We start from the raw sequence: 7,364 nt of genomic DNA on the forward strand, positions 1-7,364 counted from the left end.
ATGGCCCAAAGCTCTACCTGCAGATTATGCTAAGACCGACATCTCCTGAACACGTGTCCATGGAGATCCACAGTGTTCAATGGTTACAGGACGATTGTTTCATCTCCAACAGTCTTTTCCCACACCTTCACTCACCCTTCTTCTTCATCCCCTGAATTTCTCCAAGCTCTATTCTTGGGAAGGTGGATTTGAGACTTAGGTCTCAAATTTCTCTCTCTCCATGGCCACCTTGCAAATACATGCTTTCTCTTTTACAAAACTGTTTCAGTGAATATGCCACTATCTATGTTAACTGTGTGATGGATATATGGCTATCCATTGGTTGAAAACTCATTAAATTATATATTTATCAGTTGTAAATTTTATTGTATAATTTAAAAAATGAAACAAAAATAAATGAATACCTCATGTTTGATCAAACTTCATTTGCTTACATTCTTGTTTCTGAGAAAAAGTCCTTTTGTATAACCTTTGGTATTCATTTACTGAATGAGTACTGGCAGTATAGCAGTCTGCTTTTGATAAATGGCTCAGTTTTATTTAAGCAGGGAATTAGACAATTGTAGTTTAATGCTTTAGCTACTAGCGAATTGATCCCTAAGTCCTTTTTAAGAAGCTGGGCTACTTTATGTGACAAGGGTATTTTAAAATAATAATAAAAAGACAAGAATGGAAGTCTTAATATAAATTCAGAGTAATTTAGGATACAATAGGCCTGTCTTTGTCTGGATTGTATGTGTGAAGATGGAGTGAGGGCTCACTTACTTGGATACATATAAATATGGCTGGGTAAAAATTTTAAAGTAAAAAAAATGGCATTTTTCTCAACTGTAAGACAGATCTAAAGGCAACTCTACCCTTTTCTTCTCTGTTCCTTTCACAGCTCCCAGAAAGAGTCTAAAATGCAAACACCTAGGACTCTTCCAGCATTATCATAAATCTCTACTGATATTACTCTCCCATTCTGCTTTATATTCACTCAAAGGGTAGATATGCGGTTAAAACCAGAAAACAGAGCATAGGTCTTAATTCATTTGGATGGATATAACAAAATATCATAAGCTAAATAGCCCATAAACAACAGAAACTTGTTTTCCACAATTCTGGAGGCTAGAAAGTCCAAGATCAAGGTACCAGCACATTTGATGTGGTGAGGGCCTCTTTGCTGGATCATGGATCCACTTTTTGTGGTGTCCTTACCTGATGGAAGGGCAGGGCAGCTCTCTGAGGCCTCCAATCATCAGGGCTCCACCCTCCTAATACCACCACACTGGGGACTAGGTTTCAACATTTGAATGCTGGGGGACACAGACATTCAGACAATAGCAGCATGAGAATGCATAAACTAAAGTGTTATTCATGTTATTTCCCCATTCATATATCAGCTGCAGTTTTGTTCCATGATACCTGAGTCACCACAACTACAATGAAATTCAACCCAATCTGGCTCAGCTTTCATATACAAGAGAGGTAGATGCAATATATTTGTTCTTTTGGTTCCCATTCCTTTCTCTGAGATTGCACATAAACCTAATGGGGATGAGCCTTCGGTCTTCAGGGTCCTGCCGCTGCCACTTCTATGTCACCCCTGGTCACACGGGCCTAGGTGCTCTTTTCACACATATGCAGCCTCATATGATGGGGTCAGTTTGGGCTCGGGATTGTCTGCCTGAAACCCCAAGCTGGGTTTCTTGTGGTCCAGCTTCCCTTAGGGTCTTGTGTACAAACGAGCCACTGACACCACCCACGTTTTTGAGAACCTCCCTTTCACCCACTCAGTCTCCCTTTTGCCTTTGCAGGGGTTCTCAAAGTTCAGTCCTGCACCAGCAGCAGCACCACCTGAGAATTAGTTTTCATCTTAAAGTTTACCAACTAATTCTAACGTGTTGCCACAGTTGAGAACATTATTTTAGATTTAAGAAGGAAGATGATAAGAGATTTTGAGAATATGCACAATATAAATGTAATGTAATACATATGTAATATAAAGTATTTAAATATTGAAAGCCAACTACCATTAAGTCCTACGTGAATTTGTAAGAGAAATTACAGATTTAATCTTAATTAGCTGAGAAGAACTTCTTGGAAAAGGTGGAATTATGTATGGAGTACAAGTTGTATAATATTCTGGTTCTTCTCTTTCCTGTAGGCTGGGATTGCTAAAGTTAAAATGTCATCTTGGATTGTAGGTAATTTTTGAAATGTAGGTCTTGTATGACCAAGCTACAAGAGCGAAGTAATCTTGAGACATTGCTATGGTTTGGATAAATGTCCCCAGTGGACACTTGAAGTTAAAGACATGGTCTCTGGCCTATAGAGCTACTGGGAGGTAGGGTAACCTTTACGAGGTGGGGCCTGATGGGAGGAAGTTAGGTCCCTGGACATGTGCCAGCCCCTCCTTTTTTTCTCTCTTTGCTTCCTGTCATAAGTCAGCATCCTCTTTCACCACACACTCCTGCCATAATATACTGCCTTGCAATGGACCTACGGTAGGTCTAATAGTAAACCTTGTCAGCATTTAGTAAAAATTGACTACTAGCAGAGGCAATTAATGATAGAACTTGGATTGAAGATGAACAAGTCTTCTCCAAGTGGAAAGAGAAAACAGATTTCTGTGAAGAGTATACCAAGGCCATGAGGTGTTTCTGGAATATTCCACATTAACTAGAGTCTAGCACTGAAGTAGGTAAGGTTTCTTCCTTGAGAAATTGCAAATCTTTTTGATACCCTCTTCTTTCTTCTACATCTTCTTCTCTGCCTCTCAATCCCAACACACCCACAAAGGCAACTTAGTTCTTTCAGCTTTAAACTTAGCTTTAACTGGCCCTGTGCTCCTCAAAGCAAGGAGCTTCCTTGGCTTCCTATTTCCTTCCTCACTCTTCACCTCCCTTCTTACCAATGGGGGCAGCCTCTGTCCAGCATCTTTTGTTTAAGATTAATTGTTATCTCCTGCCACCTCCCACTACTTGTCTGGACCTTGCAGGAGACTTCAGGTAAATAAGACTCCAGGTACCTTGCCCTGATTTCCCAAAGTTTGCAGAGGGGCAACACTCCATTAGGACATTCATGAAGAACAATATTCAGTGAGTCTAACCCCCTTTGATATTTGGAAAAGTTACTGCACTTGTAGGAAACTCCCTAGGTCATAATTGAGCTGGGAGGCTCTACCCTCTGGAGGACACCACTTGCCGCCATCGCCGAAGCGCCAGTGTCCCACATCTCCCCGCGACCTTCAGCCCGATATTGCCCCAGCTAGGATGGGCGACAAAATCCGACTGCCCTTTTGCTTGTTCCTCCTGGTCGCTTTACCTCTGAGGCTGCTGCCGGGGCTGGCCGGCTTCACGCCTACCTTAGACAGCGACTTTACATTTACCCTTCCGGCCGGACAGAAGGAGTGTTTCTACCAGTCCGTGCCGCTAAAGGGCTCGCTGGAGATCGAGTACCAAGTTTTAGATGGAGCAGGATTAGATATTGATTTCCATCTTGCCTCTCCAGAAGGCAAAACTTTAGTTTTTGAACAAAGAAAATCAGATGGAGTTCACACTGTAGAAACTGAGGTTGGTGATTACATGTTCTGCTTTGACAATACATTCAGCACGATTTCTGAGAAAGTAATTTTCTTTGAATTAATCCTGGATAATATGAGAGAACAGGCACAAGAACAAGAAGACTGGAAGAAATATATTACCGGTACAGATATGTTGGAGATGAAACTGGAAGACATCCTGGAATCCATCAACAGCATCAAGTCCAGAGTAAGCAAAAGTGTTCATATACAAACTCTACTCAGAGCATTTGAAGCTCGTGATCAAAACATATAAGAAAGCAACTTTGATAGAGTCAATTTCTGGTCTATGGTTAATTTAGTTGTCATGATTGTGGTATCAGCCATTCAAGTTTATATGCTGAAGAGTCTATTTGAAGATAAAAGGAAAAGTAGAACTTAACCCTCAACTACTTAACAAAATTGAAAAAAAAGGCACAAAAAAATGCAGTAAGTTGTTACCATTAATACTCAAGACCATTAGTCTTTTCCAAAATGTTTTCAGGCATTCTTAGTAAGTGTAAAACAAGTATAATTTTACTGTGAAAGTCTACACTTTCTGTGCAAGTTACTTTATTGATCCAGTCATACTTAAGGGTGTAACAGGAACATTTTATAAAATGTTAAGTTTAATTGAATTAATCCATATTAATAACTGCATTTGTCTAAGTTTGAAAATATTTTACAAATATCATTTGTGAATTAAATGAATTAACACTGGCCATAAATGCAATACCACAGAACCTGCTTTTACTAAGATACTTCTTTGTAATGGTGGCAATTACAAATTAATTGTAGAAATTTTTGATATATCAAGTTATAAATCAACAGAATTATGTAATTATGGATTAAATATATCAACTTTTTTCTATTTACATGTGTACCTCTTCTAAAAGATAGATACCTTTGAAATAAAATGACATTTTTGAGATTTTTAATATAAAATATATTTCAGTGTGAAATATTAACAGAGTATTAATTTCATGTACTTAGCCTACATTCCCAAAAGCTGATATTTTATTAATTCTTCAAACTTCAAAGGCATACTTTCTCATTAAATTAAGACAAGTTTTCTCTTTGAAATGAAAATATATAATTAGAGGTTTTCTGAATTGAGGATATATAAATAAAGCTTGCTCAATTTCCATAAGGATGCATTCAGTCACAGTAGCTAAAGTATAGTATTGGTTTTTTTGGTACCGGGGATTGAACTTGGGTCCTTGCGCTTTTCAGGCAACCAGCAGAACCACTGAGCTAAATCCCTGGCCCAAAGAATAGTATTTTTAAATTAAATATGAGAAAAAAATTAAATATGAGATAAAATTAATTTATTTTTCTATTATCTGCCAACAGTGTTATGCAAGTTTTAACACGATTATTGACTTCAATAATACATTACCAGCAGTTGTGAAGGAAATTTTGCTCAAAGGATCTAGACCTAGGGTAAACAAATTTTTTTTTCTGAGTTCTCAAAATTGTCAGACACAAAAAGAAGTGAGGTAAACTTGAGAATAGCTGATTCAAAACAAAGTTTACTTAGGGCTGGGGATTTAGCTCAGTGGTTCCACCACCTGCCTCAAAAGTGCAAGGTCCTGAGGTCAATCCCCGGTACCAAACAAACAAACAAAATAAAGTTTACTTAAGTAGAACTATAAAAATCTGAAATCTGATATGCCCATTATGACATCCTAATCCTAAAATAAATATGAGGAATTTCTAGTTAACTTAAAAAAAGCAACTGTATTTGACTTTATTTTCTATAATTACTGTTTTGAAATTTCTTTTGTAACTATTCAAGCACCGTTTATGACATGTAACCCCCACTATAAAGTTTAGCTTTGGGTGTAAATATAACTTCCATAAAATGATCTTTCTGATCAACTTATTGACATTGAAAGATTAGGAACAGAGATTCAAATTATAAACCCCTGACATGTAAATAAGCCATATACACATGAAACTCTGCAACCCTAGTTTACTGCAATCTAGAATCTTAAAGGAACAGTAATTTAACTTCATCCTGAATGAAACAATTTTAAAGTTATACCCATTTGTAATATAATAAATGCATTTTGAGTTAGAAACAATCAAATTAAAAATTTGGGTATAGAGCCAGGGATTTAGCTCAGTGGTGCTGCTGCCTGCCTCACAAGCACAAGGTCCTGAGTTTGATCCCTGGTACCAAAAAAAAAATTTAGGTATAGAACCCATCTATATATTGATGGAGATCTTGATGAGCAGTAATGATACCCAGAGAAATGTGATATTATTTGTAATTTATGCTCAGAGTGGAACAGAGAGACATTTGCCTCTTCCTTAAGGCCCTTGGGAGAAAAATGTAAATTTCTATTTCCCTAGAGGCTGTTTAAAAATGAGATTAATGCCATATATGACCAGTTACCTTAATTGACCAAGAAAATGCTTTGGGTGGCTAGAAGTCCCTGTAACACGTAACACATGCAAAACAAGGGTCAGTAAGATCACTGCTTATGAAGAGACCTCCCTTTTGCCCTTTCTGTTAAATTCATAAGCAAACTTGTAGTACTGTAACTAATAAAGCAGGGTACAGATACAAACTACTGCATCTTTTCTATAAAACTTTGATTAAGAATTATACCTCATATATGTGTGTATATATATATATATATATATATATACATACTGCTGTACTGTGCTCTGATTCCTTATCTAACACTGAATTTGTTACATCATCTTTCCCATAATATGTGATTTTTGTCACTGACTTTAAAACTGATTCAGTAAATTCTTATCATATAAGAGTAATAAAGACTTAAGAAGATTAAGGATAGTTTTATTTTTTGTAGTCACAAAGTGAAGAGTGAGATGAAGTAGCATGCTATCTGTATTAATAAAAAAAGTAAAATTTGTAAACAATGGTTAAAAACTTTAATATTTTAAAGGTATATTATCTACTTCATATGTTTTTTTTAAGTCATGCTAAAATGAAGGAAGCTATTCATCACTTAAGAGCTGATTTGTCGTGGCTTTCTAATTATCCAATTAATTTAAAATACTACAACATTGAACTAAGGCCTAGAGTTCTGATTTGCATTTGGATCGTTGATGTGTTCTTTCATGTGAATGTGAACATAGAGAAAAGCGTGTTTGAAGGGCCAGGGATTTCGCTCAGTGGTACTGCGCCTGCCTCACGAGTGCAAGGTTCTGAGTTTGATCCCCAGTACTGCAAAAACAAACAAGAAAGTAATGTTTGAAAATAGCATTGAAGTTACAAATTTAAATTTAAATATACTGACCCTTCTTGAATATTATGGTGGCTTAAAATTAACAATAATCAAGTATCTGATTATAAAATTATATATTGAAGTTTTAAAAGAAATTAATTCAGCATGTAGTGAATGGTGTTTCATCTGGTGTATAATATACAGTGTTACCATTGTTTCTACTTGTGAACAGCTATCTTAAATGAACAAGATTATGGGTACTAAACTGAGTATATATAATAAAAATTACTATGAAAGAAAAAAAAATAATTGAGCTGGGAGAATTCTGGTAGTGTTCTGCTAAGTTATGCTGCCCTGCCATTCAAATGTTCTTCCTAAGGGAGTCTTCTTCTCAGCATCATTTCTGACACACCGCCCCTTTTTCTGAAAGCAATTAGCATCTTGAGTAAGAAATCTACTCTTTTTTTCTTTTTTGCATTTGAATTTATCCTTCCATTGGTTCCAGCATACATTTATCTACTCAAAGTATGGTACAAGCAGTGAATTTGAGATTCCAGAACACCATTGTTTCTACTCTCACAGAATTTACATCTAACAGAGGAAGGAATTAAAATAAT

General features: G+C 36.4%; 1 pseudogene; it reads left to right on the forward strand.

Annotated features, from left to right (window-relative positions):
- The first annotated feature begins 3,241 nt into the window (after positions 1 to 3,241).
- Positions 3,242 to 3,984, forward strand: LOC101715316 (transmembrane emp24 domain-containing protein 5 pseudogene; annotated as a pseudogene).
- The last annotated feature ends 3,380 nt before the right edge of the window (positions 3,985 to 7,364 follow it).

This window comes from Heterocephalus glaber, unplaced genomic scaffold, assembly GCF_053883595.1.
Source record: "Heterocephalus glaber isolate CG9 unplaced genomic scaffold, H.glaber_assembly_v1.0 deba00000738, whole genome shotgun sequence".
NCBI classification, from domain to species: Eukaryota; Metazoa; Chordata; class Mammalia; order Rodentia; family Bathyergidae; genus Heterocephalus; species Heterocephalus glaber.